Below are 19,973 nucleotides of genomic sequence, written 5' to 3' on the forward strand. Positions count from 1 at the left end.
TACAAAAAAAAATATTAAAACTGAATTAAAATAATAAAGCACATACAGTAAAAGCTGATAAAACAGGTACACCCATTATCATGCATATAGATAAAACTAATGAATTTATACATAATAATTTTTGTAAAATCAAAAATCCTACAAATACATATATAAATAAAATCAAAACTTTAATCAGTAAGTCTAATTATGTTATCCTGGATGATAAAACAAAAAATTAATTAAAAAAAATATTAATAATTATGTATATGAAGTATATTTTTTTACCAAAAATAACATAACACCAATAAAACCATTAATAGATTTTACAAATTCACCAATATACTTTTTATGTAAATTTTTAGCTAATATATTAAAGGATTCAATTAAATTAAATAACACAATTTAAAAAACAGTTATAGTATCATATATTTTATGTAATATTAACATAAACAATAACACAAAATGCATATCTTTTGATATCTGTAATGTGTATTCTAATATAAACTTAAATAAAACTTTAACTGTCATTAAAATACATTTGAACAACAATAATAAAATAAATGAACATTATAAAACTAATTAATTAATATGAACAAAATATATTATGAATGCAGTTATTTTACTTTCAACAATTGATATTATAAACAAAATTTGGCTTTGCTAAGTGTGAACCATTGTCAGCAATTTTGGCAGAGATATAATTGCAATTTTTAGACGATTCTTGTATCAATAAAATTCTGACTAAACATAATATATACTATTGTATAAGAATTATGTAGATGACACTGTAATTATATATAATGAAAATGTTCAAAATGAATCAAATTAAATGAATTTAGTAAAACTGATAAATACATCAAATTTAGTATGGAAGTAGAAAATAACGATTGTTTGAACTTTTTGGTTGTAAAAATACATACTAATAAACTAGATAAAAAAAATAAAAGTAGAAATATGTCATAAAGACACATTAAATAGCACAATAATTAATTACCATTCATTTCATCCATGGTCCCAAAAGATGGCTGTTTTTAATTCATTGTTATATAGAGACATAAAATACCTCAAAAATGATAAAACTTCCTTAAATAAAGAAATAGAGATGATTAAAAACATTGCTGTTGCTAACGGTTATGTTAGTACTATAAACAAATTACATAATAAAATTAATATAAATAACAATACAAAATTATTACCTGATAAAAAGGATAAAATATACATAAAAAATGAATATACACTTTTTAGTCAAAAAATTGAAAAAAATGGCTTAACACCTGCATATGCTACAAATAGCAAAATAATTAAATATATTAATAATAATTTTAATAAGAAATCATATGATAATGATTCCAAATTTGATAAACAGGGAGTATACAGTCTTGTTTGTGAATATTGTGACTTGATATACATGGGTATTACCAACTGCTAATTTTCCACACGTGCTAAAGAACATATAAATAACAATAAAAATAATAAACAGAAAATTTTGCCAAACATTAATAGAATATGGTCATACATACAGTCATAATAATTAAAAGAAATTTAAAAATATTTCTTATAAATATTATAATACTTCTAATTTTGAAAAACATCATACAAATTTAATTAATAAACAAAAATTTTTAAAGACGACATTATTTATAAATATATTAAATATAAATGTAAAGAAGTAATAATTTAATCTAATAATTATCTCTTTGATAACATTGTTTTGTTTGATTTCATTTTAATCCACCAGAGTATATGTATATTCCTTCAGTATACCAGTAGGACAGTCATTGCTTTGCTTGGCATTTCTGCCGCCACCACCCCATTCGGTCGCCCTAAACATATGACCAAATGTATGTGTCACAAACGAGCCTCGAAAACAGGTTAGTGACCAGTATCCTAAATAGCTCCTAGAGCTTACCTAACAGCATGAGCAGACTAAGTGCGGTGGCATACACCACTGGATTACGTGTACCAACTGCTCGCTTGTCATATATTTGCTAAAATGGGTAGGTGCACTGCATCAACTACTAAAAATAATATGACATCCATAAATTAAAATTTATTTCATTGAGACAGCAATTCCACTGCCACGCCTAGGTCGCTGAATACCAGCTAGTACCTGTCCACTGTATTAAAACACTTGGAGCTTTAATTGGTTGGTGGTCAGCCATATATATCTCTAGATTAGCTTCCCATAGCTGTGTAGTAGGAATCTTTTCCCGTAGGTAATCTACTGATGTCTGTTGAACAAAGCCACCGCATCAAGGAACTTCCACACAATACGGCTCTCGCCACTTGTGAGTGGCCAATTTTCCACTTGACCTCTAAGTTCCAGGGTGGCCCAGTCTCTGCCCCCACCAAGAGTAGGGCAGTTAAACATCAGGTGTTCATTTGACTGGACCTTCCCGCAGACGCACAGCTCATCAGCTGTCAGGCGGAACCGAAACAGAATGGTTTATATTAACATGGTTGATGAGCACCTGGGCACCCGTTGCCCTTCAAAACGAGCTCGAGTATTTCCCAATACAGTGGTAGCCTTGTAGGAAGTTGTTTTAAAAGCACCAGTGTGCATACAATTAAGGCTCGGCGCTGGGCACTACTTAAATTTGGAAGAAGTGCTCTATTCATATCCAACCTATCCGCCCAAACGGGCGTCGGGTAAAGGTCATGCTTTCAAAGACACCTCGGTACACCATGTACATTTGACGGCCCGACAACCTATAGTCTTTCCGAGCAATCCTAAGTTTATGCATCATTGAGACGGCGTCCGACGCTACATGCTTAATGTGGTTGCTAAACAGCAACTTCTCATGAAACAAAGTATCTAGGTACTGTCTTTATACTTAATATGGGGATTCCGACTGTACGATTATTTGTCTGCACCCTTGAGAAGCATGTACTTCGTCTTGGGCACAGAAATCTTTAAATTTTGCATGTCCATCCAGCCCTCTGTGGTTGACAAAGCCGCCTGGGCTCGATCTAGCTGACGTCGTGAGTTGCCACGAACTAATCGGCAAAAGCCTGAGCCGTGACTCCTGGAAATGTCAGTCCTAGAAATCCGTCAAAGACCAGATTCCACAGCAAGAGACCGAGAATGGAACCTTGCGGGCTTCCCCTGGTGACGGACTTTTCCACAACTAGGTGCGCATATTTAAAAAGAGCCGTGCGGTTAGACAAGTAGTCACGTACTACGGCCTGTAGGGTTATGGGAACATTGCGGTGTTCTAACTCATAGAGGACAGAACTCCAACACAAGGAAGGAAATGCTGCCTCCATGTCAATAAAGATTGCCAAACCATATTTACAGTCTGCGCTTTCCACCTCGGCAAGAGCATTTAAGATGCAATCCTCTTTTTTTATCATCCCAACTCCGTACGGGGAAGACACCCACCTTGCGACGTTACTGATCGTTACACCACCTCCTCCGTTCCAAGCTCTGAGAGGCTTTACCGGAGGTCGTCTATATACCCTCTGACTGATTACATCCAATCTAACATGATTCCTTCAAACTAACTGACCGGAAGCGCGAACCCCGCGCCTAGTAATGATTTAACAACACCGTTCGTGACTATGAATGCCTCAGAAAACGAACGAGTTTAAAGTTAAATCAGTGCTACACTCATACCAATCAAAATTATGTTTTACAGCAAAATAGAAATTCAGACCTGCACCCAATTTAGATGACCTAACAAGGGGAACGCAACCTCATTCCGGTCCGCGCAGGAGCCGGGGACAAATCCCACCCGGTCCCATCACGGTGTCCAGCGTAGCATTACCAAGTCACGACCGCCACTGGCGGAGGGAAGCCACGTCCCCGGTCGCACGGGTTAACATATCACGACGGCGCGGCCACCCCCACCAGCGGAAGCTGCAAAGCGAATCGCAAACAATACCAATATAACCGTGGCACGATGCCAATAGACATCTCCTCGCGGATCATCCAGTTAATACGGAGATCCAGAAAGGAATGTATTCTCTCAAGTTTCTTAACAGCTCGTGAACTTTCGATCTCGTATCGGGGACAGACATAGAGAATGTGGTCCACTATATCATCAGTCCCACAATTTGGGCATTGACTCGAATCCACCAAAAAAACCTAGCCAAACTCGCCCGAAGAGAAACTGCGTGATATACCGATTGGAGAGACCCATCCAATCGCACCTAAATCAGACACTGTAGGAAAGCACCATGCGTGTAGCGACCTGTGGGGGTTCGTCCCACCTGACCTGCCAAGACGCAAGGCCCCGGTCTTCAATCTCTTGCTTTTGTTCTGACGTCAATAGGTTATTTACCTCGGAAATGCAGCGTTCCTTACGCTCATTAGCCAAGATATCTATTTGTTTGGCTGTGGCTCTAACACAGACTGTCTCTCGCAAGACTGTTCTATAACAGCCAGCAAAAGGAGTCGCTGGGCCCGCAGCAAAATGTCCGCGCAATACCTAAAAGCCACGCGATGATCCCAGACAGGCGCAGTATACAACATAATAGCTTCACTGACACCTTTGTAAAAGATACGCATGTTATGGTAATTCAACCCCCAATCGGGATGAATGACTACGGATTCGATAAAAAGCATCAGCCGCCTTTTTTGCTACATACTGTAGATGTGCCTTGAACCGAAAGTTCTCATCAAGGATAACGCCCAGGTATTTTTGAGTCGTAACGTACCGAATGGGAAGACCAGCTATCCGGACCCGGATTCGTCGGGTAGCAGCCAATCGGTCCTTAAGCAACATCATTATGGTTTTCTCTGAAAACCATAATGATGTTGTATACATCATGATGTAACATCATATGATGTTACAATACATCATTATGGTTTTCTCTGAAAACCATAATGATGTATTGTAACAATTTTCGCTGAAAATCATCTTATGTTGGAGACTTCAAAGTTGGAGTGTCTCACAAGCACGAGCAGCTCGGAACTCTACGTCGTTATGCGAATCTTCTTCAATCAGTAGTAGCACAGTAGACAACCACATGGCAACCTTAAACGCAACATCGATTTGAATTCTATGATCCAAAGAAAGGGACTAAGAACACTGCTCTGAGGGCATCCTTTAGTTAAGGTCTTACGAACCTCCGAGCCGCCGTCACGCAGGGAAACGGTCCGATGACTGAAATAACTTGAGAGCACTTCTAGTTCATTTCGTGTACACTTACATTTCTGCATCTGAAACAGGGAAGTGGGCCACCATAAGTTGTTAAATGCCCGGGATATGTCCAGAAACATCCCCAATATATTTACATGAACTAGAGGAAGCTATATCCATCACTATTAGTATGGCATCCTCAGTGCTCTTGCCCGGTCGGAAATCATACTGGTTGTCCATTAACAAACGATCAGTGGCCAATTTAGCATTAATACGCAAGTATAGGACCTTCTCAAAAACCTTGCCAATCACGGGCAAGAGCATTAGTGGACGGTAAGAAGAACTAACAGTAGGATCTTTGTCGCCATCTTTGAACAACAACAACAAGTTTACACGCTTCCAACACCCCGAAAGTGGCCAGTCAAGAGCAACCTATTATATATTCTAGTTAGAGGACCAAGGACTACTGGAAGCTCTTTGAAAAGGAGCTTCACTGTGATACAATCATATCCGGGGCCTTGTGCCGTGCCATACTACAGATCACCTGCCGCACTTCCGTCTCAATGATCTCAGAAGATTGAAAGACTGTCTCGAAAATTGCAACTTCCCGCCTGACACGCCGGTGGTATGAAACCTCACCCACCATAGTGTCATCCGGGAGCAAATCATTCAGCAAAATGTTAAGGACACTGTCCTTATCAATTACCACACCCTCGCGGGTTGATAAGACTGGCAAAAGAACATCTTTCCTACAATCCTCTGTGGCACACCCTTTAATGAAGCCATTTTGGCCTCGATTTAAAAAACTGTTCATATCGATGTTTTCCCAGAGTCGTTACACAACTAGCCTTTCCAGCAACCAATAACCGGCAAGATGCTGATGGGTCGATAACTACTGACCTCACTAGGATCCTTACCTTATTTTCCATGCTCACCAAAGAGGATTTCGGGCTCCTCTACCCTTGTCGCCTTATCATCGGCATATCATACACCAATGTCTGCGGCCTCCGCTCGGCTAGCAACTGAGCCTTCAGCCCGTTTTTTAACAGAACGTCGGCCTCCAGCAGCTGCTTCACCTGCCGCTCACTTACGACTTCCAAAATGACGCTATGGTCCCTTGTTTTTGTGACCCGGGAGACTTGGATCCTTTCTCTCCTCGGGTCCAGAACCTTCTTAAGGGTTCGCTCTGTCCCTACCGACAAAGCCCCCGGAGCAGGTTTTATTGGGACCACCTTGACAGTGGCCTGCTTAATTTTGGCCGCCGGTGCCTAGGCTGGCAGCGGTGGACCTATCCGCTTAGGCGCGGCAGCTACTGCGGCGAAGGAGACAGACTTTTTCACCGTCTTCTACACCCGTTTAATACATTTATGTAGCTCGCCAAGAGCTTCACCCGTCACCGGCTTTAAGCCTCTAACTCTCTCCCCTACCTGGTCGACCTTGCCGTATAGCCGTGACACGACCGAATCCAAGGCAAGGTTGGCGCCCTGGAGTCCCTCACATTTAAATTTCAGACCCGAGACCAGCAACCCACATTCACTCAAGTAGGAGTCGACTAATTGTTGAAGCTCCAATGCAACCCTTGACTCCTTTTTATAGGAGATTTTGGACCATTCTGCTCGCATCTTTTCGATCCGTTCCAAACTGTCGGACCCACAGTTCACCTACCACACAGGTTTCCCTCCACCAACCTCCCACTCAGGACCGATCACCGCACCGCTGCATTCTGCCTTCCCAGACTTTGCGGGAAGCCGCCCTTCGGGCTTTGCTTCCCCCCCCCCCCCCATTGCCGTGCACTCCTTGTGTGGATCTGATCGCAGTCTTCCCTGCACAACTTGTGACAGTAGTTTCGGTCGGAGTTTTAGTGCAATCCGGACAGTCATGTTTTTAAATTTTAACTATGATTTTTTAAACTTTTGACTTTAATACATTAATTTTAACTCCTGATGATGGCTTCCAAGTAAACCAAAAGATATAGAGAACATACAACATGGTGGTAAGGTGGATTATATTAATTGTTAATTTATTTATTTTACATATCAGAAGTACCATGATCGAGAAATTAAGTTTTTATTATCCAAGAGTCCTTTTTTATTTAACAGTTTTAATCCAATGTAATTATCCTCAAACTCATTGCAGTTAATATTTAATTAGAAAGTGTGTGTTATGAGTTAACTGTTATACATCAGTGACAACTTTGTGACAGATTGTAGTTTACTATATTCTCATAATTGAACTTACCAATCTAGTAGGCTAGAAATACTAGTTAAAAGGATGAACAGTTTTTAAAAATTGCTTAGCTTAATGTTTATAAAAATTTAGTACAAGTAGAAGGTTGCTGGGTTTTTTAATGCCTAAAATTATTAACAAAATTTGTCTACATAAATTCTACACTCTCATAAGTATATTGTAGTCTTGCAGGTTCTTTACTTTAATAAACCATTACACCATTCTGATGAAGAGGAAATATTTTATAAAATAAACATGTAAAGAATTTAAAAGAAAATGTAGCCAAACCGTGATAAATTTCAGAATACTGGTACCAAAACTAAATGAATTAATATCATTAGGTATAGGTGGAAATTAACATCTTGTTTTTGTGTAGATTGGCCATTGAACATCAGAACATAGAACATTATAAATTTCCAGAAGGGTTATGTCATTCTACAATATATATATATTCTTATCAGGTGAAGGAAATATATACTCTGTAAAGATATTCATGTAGAGTAAAACAATCAAATGTATTTTCCAGCCATCTGACAAAACAGCAACTTAGCTTATTGCACAAAAATTATAACTTTTCTTTAATAAAATAAAAAAGTCAACTGTGTGAACTTGTATATTCTACCTGAACCAGTCTTACACAAGAGTGGACTGAGTATATGGGTTTCACACCACCTTCAAATAAATACTCTTACATTAAAATGTTATTCAATGCTACTGTATAATAAAATTATGTGAAATTTTTATTACACTGTGCATATTATCCATATGATGTAAGGAAAAATAAATATAATTTTATTAAGGTGAAATTGAGTTTTCTAGAAATCAAATGCGTGCTGTTAGTTAAAAAAATTGAGGTAAGTGACTTAAGTTGCATCGATCAGCATAACAAACAGTTTAATTAAAAAGGAAAATGTTCATTTTCTAAACTCATAGATATGTTAACAGAAATCTTTATGAAACTGTAATATTTAATATATAATTTCATCATCTAGTAGGATTCAATAAATAGTAAAACTATACCAATATTTTTTTCTATTGTTTCTTTTAATGAATATATACTTAATAATTAATTTATACTATTAAGAACCTGCTGACCTCCATGGTGTGAATGGTAGCATCGCGGCCTTTCATCCAGAGGTCCTGGATTCAAATCCTGGTCAGACATAGCAATTTTCAAAACTACAAAATTGCCATTTCATCTCATCCTCTGAAGCAATAGCTAATAGTAGTCTCAGAGGCTAAAAAAAAAAAATTAGTAACCTACTTTCTTCTGGAACATCCTCTAAGAAGATTTATCAAACTTCTTTTACAAATTATGATAAAATATACGTATATCAAAAATTTTATCTCTGCAACTTATATATTTCTTAAATTAAAACTAAAACTAATCTTTGCAGCAAACTAAAACTACTATTTGTAGTAAAACTACTACTTTGTGGAATATTACAAAATTGGTTTTATACATTAATGAGTAACTGTAATATTGATGTGTATTTTTCTAATAGAAAAATAAAATTATGTTAATAAGCAGTTTAACATGGTTAATTTATGATAAATAAATATAACTTATGTATAATTTAAATAAATAAAACGATGGCTTGTGCACTTGATATATTGATACGATGGAATGAAAAACAAAACAGTCGCAGTTAACATTTATTCTTATTAAAATAATTTTAAATTAGCGAGTAGTTCGAAATTTTACCGCTGATAGCGCTCAAATCTTCTTGACCTTCAACAAATAGTGTTATTGGCGCCACATGTTATATTGCATTCAGTAGGTTTGAAATAGTTGTTGTGGTTAATGAAAACAGGTGTATAGTAGCATTAGTTTTTATATGCGTGTCTTATCGTACTTTTAAAAGAAAGTTTAATTAGGTTTTTTCGTAGTAAGTATACTGTATAATCATTTGATATTTAAATTACAATTTTTTTTCATTGACAAAATTATTTATTTTTATGCATGAGCAAACTACTTAACTCAATAGACGCTTTATATTTCCGTTGGTTTTAAATCAGTGTATAAATAAAAAAAAAAAGTATTTTAATTTTCTTCAGTTAATTGTTAAAAAATGGTAATTTTTTTGTAACTTTATCATCGATCGTCACGTATAACAAAAAAATTTATATTTTCCATTTATAGTTTCTGCTTTAAAAATTAATAATTAAAATAAATAATAGTAATCTTTATTTGAAAATTCCAGACCAATTTTCATTTGATTACATTCTAACATGAAGTTATTTTGAAAAAGTTACAATACTTTATATCGTACAAAATTTAATCAAATTGTTGAACTGCTTCTTATTCATTATAATTAAGAAAGATCTATTTATTATACAAGATTGAATAACAATAATTATATATTATTTATTTATATAAATGGACTGTTTAGGTTTTATTACTGAATACGTGGGTTAAAATTACCATTAGTTTGCCTTAAATTTATTAATCCAGCTAGAACATTCATTTTAAAAATGGCAATTTGTTTAGATTTATTATTTTTTTAAATCCATATTTATTTAATTTAATCAGCGTTCCCCGAAATTAAAATAGTATCCGGATTAAGCTGTTGTTAATTATTATTCAATTAAATTAATTTTTTAATAAAAATATTTGTCCGCCGGATAAAGTATGAAATAAAGGACCCCGTTGTAGATTAATATTTGTAGGGTATGCAGCAGATCATAGAGTCGCCCGTCGAGTCAAAGATACATAACTTCAAACGAATATCTTGCCATAAGCTTTATTTTTTCTAATTTAAATGTGACATTTTCATCTCATTATTAGTACCATTCGCAGAATTAGAATATTATTAATCGAGAAAATCTTTTTAAATCAAACAATACTTTTTAATCAAATTTTCTTCCCGTGAATTACGAATAAATCATGTAGACAATTTTATATAGCTGGAAATATTAATTACATAATGAGCAATCTTATAGTCGTTGATAATGTTATGATATATCATTTATTTTTTTTTTATTTAGTCAATATTTTATTTTGTATCATGAAAAATCGTGTTACTTTTTATTTAGTTAATAATCATTTTACAGCAAGTTTTACGATCCATAAACTACGGTAAGTTAAAACATATATAATACACTAATAAGTCAACAGACTTTCCGTTGAACATGTTAGGTAACAAAACATTTTTATAATATTATAATTTAGGAACAACAGTTACGTTTCCCCACTGCTACGATTCCTAAACAATTTATTTTTTTATAAAATAACAATTCATTAATGCTAAAGTCGTCAAGATCTCTCAAGTTTTAAGAGTACAGAAAGTAGCGACCTGAGCTGATAGAAGAATTTTTCCTATTATACACGGCTACAATTACATCAACACTACATTAGAAAATTTACAATAGAACATGTAATTCAATTATTTCTTCACACGGTATCACATCAAGGTCATTGCAACGTAATTCTAACCACAATTGTGATGAAATTAGTTGTGAACATGTCCTTTGAGAGGTTCGGCAAATCCAGTTGATTGTTGGTCCTAGCTCTAATATTATCGATCCCTGCTGGCTTTGACCTTTATTTGGGTGGTCCAAAGTGTTAATCCCCAAACAATTTTTATTCTGTTGTGATCAGTTTGATCTAATTTACTGATGTTGGAAATATTACTGGAGTTAATAGTGTGAATAATTAACCAAGTTTATGTTTTTTCTATTAATAAGAAGAATAAGGTACTTTAAATTGTCTCTTTTCATTCTAAAAAGGCGAATAAAGGTTATTGTGGATTATCTACATAATAAAAAAGAAAAATATCTTCTGGAAATATTCTCTTAAAAGTTAAAGTCGTCTAGTAGCACACCCCCCTGAATTCCAATCAAAAAATATTTCTCGTACTCTTGGAATTTAGAGACGAATTGTTTTGAAAAGTACCTAGTTAGGAAGAACTTAAAATGAATTTTCAATTCTGAAAACGGTGTACACTTATACCGTTAAGTGACAGCACGATAAGTGTTAACACGTTTCTTCCTTAGCAAGTGAATTCATATATATTTGTCAGTTGATTCCGAACCCGAGACGATATTTCAATGCCAAGGTTTTATGAAAACATTTTGTACAAAACAGATCATCAATTGCAACCTATCATAATTTGTCATGGATATATAAAAGCAGTTCGTGTACTTACTGAATGATAAACATTACTCCGTTAAATAATCTGACTAGTCTTGAAAAAAAAAGAAAGCCATATAAAACATAACATTGAATTTCCTTAATTCAGTACGACCTGATGATCCTTTGCGATGGCCTAATCTAGATTACTTATTTACTAAATCCAACTTTTTTGTTAAAATAAATTTAAGTAAGTATACATATTAGTCACAAAAAAAATTATAAAGTGTTTTATTTTCTTAACGGTATTAGAGGATTTTGTTTTTTGTGTCTATATTTACATTAAATGCTAATAAAAATAATAGTTACTCTTAATAAGCTATTGAATATAAATTAAGATAACGTTATCAAATCAGAACAAATCCAAATTGTCATAATTGATTATGATGACATTAACATGCTTAATAATTGTTATGATGAAAATGAAAATATTTTTTTATATTCTAGATTATTATTATTTACGTAAATTAAAAGCTTTATTCAAGAATGACTCCCATTAGCTTACAATATTTATTCATGAATAAATCATTAGAGCAAAAAAAAGATAAGATAAATCTCTGAGAATGTTTTCCATGTGGCCTTTAATTAATCAGGAATCCTTGAAAAAATGTTTAAACACGTTGGAAAGTTACAGATGTATACCGTGAAAATAACCCACAAATTAAAGCAACCAGGCTATGAATTTAACCGATGACTAAATGTGCTTGTCAGTTAGACAAAAAAAAATATTTTACCGAATATTCATGTTTTTGAGTGCGCTGTTAAGGAGAAACCTTTGCTGTACATGCTTTGGAAGTAAAGATTCATTCTCCATTGATGATACCTGAAAGTGTCAATACCAAAGAGTGAGGGCCATCAAGACTGGCTGCGATAGGGTCCTAAGGTGGCCTCGGCCGATGGACGAACCCTTAGGTAGGGGCCAGTCTGCTGATCGGAGAGTGCCTGTAGCCGTCATAACCGCTGCTTCTGGGGAGCCGTCTGTTAAACGCAGGCGGGAACCCGGGAAAAAGTGGTGGTCCTCTGACCTTAGTGTGCTGCATGCAAGCGCTAGGTTCACTAGGAGAAGATACCAGCGTCGCCCCCTAACGGAGATTATAGTTGATGACGTGCGCGCTGAGGGTCTGCGGATCTATCGGCGCGCCCGTCATGAGTATGTTCGTGCCATCAAGGAAGCCAAACTCAATTTATGGCAAGACTCCTTGCGCGAGTTGCAGCGCAACCCCTGGCAGTTCGCAAAATCATGTTACCGGCCAAAGCCATTACACGTGCTGTCCAGTGTTCGTGTTTGTTGTGGCGACTTACCAGGCGTTCCTGGATACTCTGTTTCCAGATGCTCCGGAGGGTGAAGCAGAGGTCAGCGTTAGGGCGGGGGCTATGCCCTTCCCTGGCCTACGAACTGTGGATCCCGTAGATATAGACCGAGTGGTTTCTCGAATGGCACTGAAAAGACATCAGGGATTGACCAACTTGACCCGGATATATTCTACCATCTGCTGCCTTTCATAAGAGAGCCGCTTGGCAGGCTGTTCTCGGGTGCCTTAGCTGGGGCTGCTTCCCAACTTGTTGGAAAGTGGCTTTGGTGAGGGTGCTCCTAAAACCATGAAAGGATTCTAGTGAGATCGGTAGTTATCGACCCATCAGCCTCTTGCCGGTAATCGGCAAGTTGCTGGAAAGGCTGGTTGTGGAACGGCTCTGGGAAAACAGCGATATGAACAGTTTTCTAAATCGAGGCCAATATGGCTTCATGAAGAGGGTTGGCACCGAGGATTGCATCTTAAATGCTCTTGCTGAGGTGGAAAACGCCGACTATAAATATGTTTTGGCAATTTTTATAGACATAGAGGTAGCATTTCCTTCCTTGTGTTGGAGTTCTGCTCTCTATGAGTTGGAACGCCGCAATGTTCCGATAGTTCTGCAGGCCGTGGTACGTGACTATTTGTCTAACCGAACGGCTCTGTCCAACATCCCCGGCCTCCGCCGTTAGGCTATGCGCAGGAATGTCAGAGTGTCGTGGCAGTCCACTGCCCCCCTGTCTTGCCTTTTCTGTGGCATCCCATCGGGGTCCTCTCAGTTTCATCAAGATGCAGTAGCCCTCCCTTCTGGACGACCACTACATCCCTCTACTGAGAGACTACCTTCCCGGCCCTACACTAGGTTGCCTGCTACGCCTTGCGCGCAGCCGGCAAACCGCCGCTTCCCCCGTCTCACACCTGAGGGTCATAAATGCATCATTGGAGCACCCCGACTAACCCTCATTCTTGCATATGAAGGAGCCAGAGCCTCCTCTGAAGGATGCACACCTAGTTGTGGAAAACTCCTTTACCAGGGAAAGCCCGTAGGGTTCTGTTCTTGTTCCTCTGCTGTGAAACCTGGTATTCGACGGATTTCTGAGATTGATATTTCCATAAGGGGTCACGGCTCAGGCTTTTGCCGATGACTCCTTTTAGTTCGTGGTAATTCACGACCACAGCTAGAAGACCGGGCGCAGGCGTCCTTGTCAAACGCAGAGGGCTGGGTGGACATACAAAATATAAAGATTTCTGTGCCCAAGACGAAGTTTATGCTTCTCAAGGGTGCAGACAAATTATCGTAAATTCGTTACCACCATATTAAATATGAAGGCTGTGTAATCAGTCGAGTTAGAGTTCATAAGTACCTAGGTGTTTTGTTTGATGAAAAGTTGCTGTTTAGCAACCACATTAGGTAAGCAACGGCGGACGCCGTCTCGGTGACGCATAAACTTAGGAGGATTGCTCGGAAAGACTATGGGTTGTCGGGCCGTCAAATGTTCAAGGTGTACCGAGGTGTCTTCGAAATCATGACTTCTTATGCGGCACCCGTTTGGGCGCATAGGTTGGGTATGAATAAAGCATCTCTTTAAAATTTAAGGAGTGCCCAGCGCAGAGCCTTAATTGTATGCACACTGGTGCTTTTAAAACAACCTCCTACGAGGCTACCACCGTATTGGAAAAGGTTTTCCCAATCGATTTAGGGTGAAATTTCGGACAGCCATGTGTAAATTGCGAAGAGGCCCGGAGGCCGTGGTATTTGGGATGCAGTTTCGAGCCGGACCACTACCGGAGCGGAACGGTGATCAAAATGCACCGGATCTAAATTTCGTTCAGTTACCCATCTCCTGCCTGTGAAAGAGACTGCAGAGCCTCGCGATGGAAGCATGACAGCTGGAATGGGACACCACGACTGAGGGAAGATCCTTGTGTAAGTTTATACAGGATTTGGGGGGATGGTATGTCACGAGCTCGTTTTTAAGAGCAACGCGTGCCCGGGTGCTCAGCAACCACGCTATGTTGAACCAATATCTGTTTCGGTTCCGCCTGGCAGCTGATGAGCTGTGCGTCTGCGGGGAGGTCCAATCAAATGGACATCTGATGTTTGAGTGCCCTGCTCTTGGGGGGGAAAAGTGATCGGGCCACTCCGGGCCTTTGGGGTCAAGGGGAAAATTGGCTACTCATAAGCGGCGAGACAATGTGCCGAGAGCCGTATTGTCGGACCGTGTGGGAGTTCCTAGATGCGATTGCTTTGTTCAACCGGCATCGGTAGTTTGCTTAAGGGAAGACTCTTACCACATTGCCGTGGGTAATCCTGAGTATGGCTGACCACCAGCCAATTATTATGGCTCCAAGCGCTATAAAATGGTGGAAGGTACTTGCTAGCATTCAGCGACCTATGCGTGGCGAATTGCTGCGTAGAAAAAATAAATTATATTATTGATGTCATATATATTTTTAGTAGTTGACAGAGCACGCTTACCCATTTTAGTAAATATATGACAAGTGAGCGGTTGGGACACGTAAGCCGATGGTGTGTGGCAGCACGCTTAGTCCGCTCACGCTGTTAGGTAAGCTCTAGGAGCTATGTTAGGATACTGGTCGCTAATCTGTTCGAGGGTCAGTCGCCGTATGTGGCACAGACATTCGATCATATGCTTTAGGGCGTCCCAATCGGGTAGTGGCAGGAGAAATGCCAAGCAAAACAATCATAAATTCTAAACACCGAAAGATTAAATTATTTGACTCTTCGTTTCGCCTAAATCAACGTTTCTCAACCGTGGTGTTCAGACTCCCAAGGGATCGCGGTGATATGATAGGGAGTCGCGAAATTTTCCTAAAACTTTAAACGTTAACAATAATGAAATCATTTTATGAAAAAAAGTCATTTATTATAAACATTTTATTTAACATCTATAAGTACACATGTAAAGAAAATAAATTAATTAGATGTTTGCGTTTGTTTTTTTATTAAAAGTTTTCCCATTCATGAATCTACGTTGAAAACAAACAAAAGCAAACCGTTTTCAAGTGATAAAAGACGATTCCTACATTTAATTTTAAGCGCAACCGTAGACGAAAACCCTTTTCACAGAGACAAAAGACGTGGCGAAAGGGATTAATATTTTCAACGCTTCTGTGGCTAAATTTCCAAAACGTATCTAATCTTCAGTTCAAAAAATTAAATCGCCAGATTTTTCGATGAGATTGTCGTGAATCTCAACTGGTAATTTAGCCAGCGGCAAAGATTATTTCATTAAATGGATTCAGTACCCATCTCTTCAAGAAATCATTTTTATCTTCCGGGAAGTACTGCGCCAACTGAATTATTAGCTTACGCAAATTCATCTTTATGCTATCCTTTGAGTAATATCCTTTATGCTATGCTGTGGTGAATAATAGCGTCTTCTTCAGCCAATTTTTTCTTAATATAATGGAAAGTGAGTAGAAAAATATCAGAATTTTTACTTTGAAGGGGAATAATCCAGATATCAAGCTTCTTAATGAAAGCCTGAACTTTGTCCGTCATTAATAAAATGTCTGTATTTCGTCTTTGTAAATTCACATTCAAGTCGTTTAAATGCGAAAATACATCATCTAAGTTAGCCAGTAGCAACATATACTCATTATTCTGTAAAAACAATGAGAATGATGTTTGTTTATCCTGAAAAAATATTATTAATTCATCAACCGGGTTAACACTTTCGCCGCGACAACCATCGTACTTCTATATGGAAAGATTTTTCTCTTTCGCCTATTTTAGCAAACAGCCCATTCTTTAATTGTCGACTTTTAATAAAATTAACATTTTTTACAGCTTTACAAAGAATATTAGATTTTCCGGCTTATTTTTTGTGGCAAGAGCATGTCTCTGAAGGAAGTAGTTCGTCCATTCCTTCTTTGGTATATAAGACGATCTTTTAATTTTTTCAGATATTCACTGTTCTTTCTTGTTATCGCCTTTGCACACCATCATTACATACTGCAATACAGAATTTTTGTCCAGTCTATGTTATAGTTTTTAGCAGCTTCATAAAAAACACCTAAATACATTGTCCTGTTGCATGACCAGGTATTGATTTGTAAAACAACATATTTTCTTTGTTGATCTGTCCACATCGCTTTCATATCTCACAAAACATAAGAACTGAGAAATGTTTGCCACATCTTTTCATACATCAAATTGAATACTAAAAAATTCCCTTGAACTCTCTCAATTACCTGATCGTGAACATCGGCAGTCATGTCATCGATTTGCTTGATACTGTGTCGTTAGAAAGCGGAACTTTTCAGTTTTTTTGCTTCTTCTACGCTTATTAAAACACCGACCATATCAATTGCAGCAGGCCAAATGAGGTTTTCTGCAATTGTGTGGGGTTTAGACATCTTAGCTACTCTTAATGGTACGAGATAAGATGCTTCAAGTGTATTTTTATCACTGTGGCTTGATTTTCAAATAAAAATCTGTGTAGGGCTTTCCACCAAGTCTACAATCCAGTATAATTAAGTAAACTGTATATTATATGTACTGAAACCCTTATGTTTTGCGAAACAGATTCAAATTGAATTAAAAAATCAATATAAACTCTAATATGCTATTTATAATTAATACATTTTTGGATTTGCACAGAGACAAACACAATGATGTAATTCCTTATTCCTTGGAACAGTGGTTGCGGAGCATAATAATTTTAGAAAATTAATCCAGAAATAAAGTAAATTATCTAAAAGATACATTAATTATTTTAAATCTTCGCAAACATTTGATTTATTTTTCATTAGAGTCAAATGGATCGATCAACTCAACAAATTTAATATTGCATAAATCAGGTATTGATGCCAATTGATTTTGGTCCTATGGGTCCCATAACTCAAACTTTTATTCAAAGGATAGTTAAATACTCAAATAAGTTAATATTCCTTAGACAGCTAATATACTTTCTGATTGTGTTTGGTCTTATTCAAACCCTCATAAAGGGGTGGGAACAAAAACCCGTTTTTGTGTTTCTGGACTCAAAATCATACTTTTGTACTAATTAGACGATTACATTACATTAGTACAACACTTCGGCTATGTGCTTGTGCAATTTTATTCAGGAGTAGGGGGATAATAACCTATATTTATTTATTTACAGGAAAAATTCCATTGATACAATTAAATTATAATAAAATAAATAATATTAGGTAACAATACAAAATAAATCATTCCTGTCACAAAACATTTTTTGAAAGTAAATCTCAGTGGATTATTGATTACAATTATAAATATCAAACTGTTGCAATGTTGATTACAAAAGTATGATAGATGACTATGACAATGTATGATGGTTGAGCGGCAAATTATAGCCTTGGACAAGTAAAAATATTAATTATTACCTCTTAATAAATGAACATGTATGTAAAAATCAAACAACTGTAGCAATTCAGGGCAATTATAATGATTTATAAGTAAACTGTATACATAAAGAAGATCAACTCTTTCCGTAGCAGTTCCAGTACTAAATACCTTTAATAAATTAGATATTTGTAAAATTCTGATCAGAATAACGCATCAGAGAATCAATTCTACATACCAAGTAACATAAAAAAGAATGACAATATTTTTCAAGTAATTGTTTTAGGACCACAGTGTGTGGACGCCATGTAACAGAACAATAAGTAAGAATGGACAAACAAAATAAAAATAGTGTCCTAAATGTATCAATATTTAAAAAATGTTTAGAGAATCTTTTGTTAAAGTTAATTTTTTTTTAATTGCTTTTAATAGAGTAAATTCAATGTGAATTTGAAGAGATAATATGATATCTTTTTATCAAAAAATAATGCAAAAATTCTTGATATTCATAACAAGTGAAACAGTATTTATTATCTAATTAAAACTAAAATGTAAATTAAAATTATAATTAAAATGTGGAGTATCTCTACCAAAAGATATGTGAAAGAACTTGTTAAAAGTTCATTTTTTCTACACCATCCCAACAAAAAAATTAAACCAATTTGTAAAAACTGTTTATTAAAGAGTTAGCAATCTGCTTATAAATTTTCATGTCATTGGCAAATAATAACTATTTAGAATTTTTTAATTTTTGACAATCATTAATATAAATACTGAAAAAGGGTGGACCAAGGTGTGTTAACTTTTATCAGATCAGAAATTAAATTATTTATTTCAACATACTGAATTTTATTAACACGAAAAGAAGCAAACCAGTTGAGTAAATTACCATGTACATCAAAAGTATGTAACATTCTACAAGTAAATCAGTATTACCTATATCAAAGGCATCTAAAGTCAGTATGAATTGAATCTGAATTATAACCATTGGTAACTGAGTCAACAATAATTTCAGTAGTCATGCTTAGATTCGTTTGAGTAGATTTCCCTACAAGAAATCAACGCTGTTGTGGTACAATGAATTTCAATACGCATATGATGTAATTTGAATCCAAAACAAGGTAGTCAATTAATTTAGCAAAATGCTGCACTTATTATTATTACTATCAGAGACATCACCTTTTTATTAGAGTTGAGTTATAAATGAGCTTGTCAACATTCAGGGAATGTTCCAGTTGAGAGGGTTAAAGTAAATAGTTCAGTTAAAAATGGTACAACAAAAGAAAAGTATTTTTTTTTATAAATTTCAGATGGATATTATCCAGGCCTACACCACACTTATCATTAAAATTAGAAACCTTGTCATTTGTTAAGAGTTGTGTTACTGAGACAATCATTATAATTAAAATCTACTTTTGTTAAAGTCAAATCATTCACACTTGTAAATTTCTTAGCATAAAGGTAAACAATGTCTTGTCCATTATCAGCAGATTCATTATTACAGCATAAGGTTGATGGAATAGATCTATAATTATCAATGCTATTTACATATTTCAAGAAATGTTTAGTTTCTTTGGCAACAGCTTCTTCAACCTTGCTTTAAATATAATTTCTCATCATGCTGATCTTGTAACTTACATAAAGTATGTTCCTTCGTGAAGAAACTAAGAGTATAATAAAAATTTGAGAAAATAAATTTTATATAATCTATGATATTTCATTTTGTATAATGGTATATATAAGTTCCTTGGGGAACCGATTTGGAAATCTGTTATCTTTAATGACCACTTTTGGTAGATGTTTGGTAATGTTTACAAAGCAGTTTGGTTGACGAGTAAACTTGTTAATATCATTATTTGATGAAAAATCAATATTAAATAATTTAGAACTATTCAATTCTTTTTAGCCCAGGTGGTATCTGTTTT

General features: G+C 36.0%; 1 protein-coding gene across 2 annotated transcripts in view; it reads left to right on the forward strand.

The window, feature by feature from the left end:
- Window positions 1–9,047: 9,047 nt before the first annotated feature.
- The window catches only part of aay (phosphoserine phosphatase), a 90,086-nt gene continuing 79,160 nt past the window's right edge, over window positions 9,048–19,973 (forward strand). The window contains exon 1 of one of the 2 annotated variants that reach the window (XM_075365102.1): window positions 9,048–9,181. The gene's annotated coding sequence lies outside the window, so the exon portion shown is untranslated. The remainder of the gene's footprint in view (window positions 9,182–19,973) is intronic. The other variant, XM_075365103.1, reaches the window with a different exon arrangement.

Source organism: Lycorma delicatula, chromosome 4, assembly GCF_047948215.1.
Source record: "Lycorma delicatula isolate Av1 chromosome 4, ASM4794821v1, whole genome shotgun sequence".
NCBI lineage: Eukaryota > Metazoa > Arthropoda > Insecta > Hemiptera > Fulgoridae > Lycorma > Lycorma delicatula.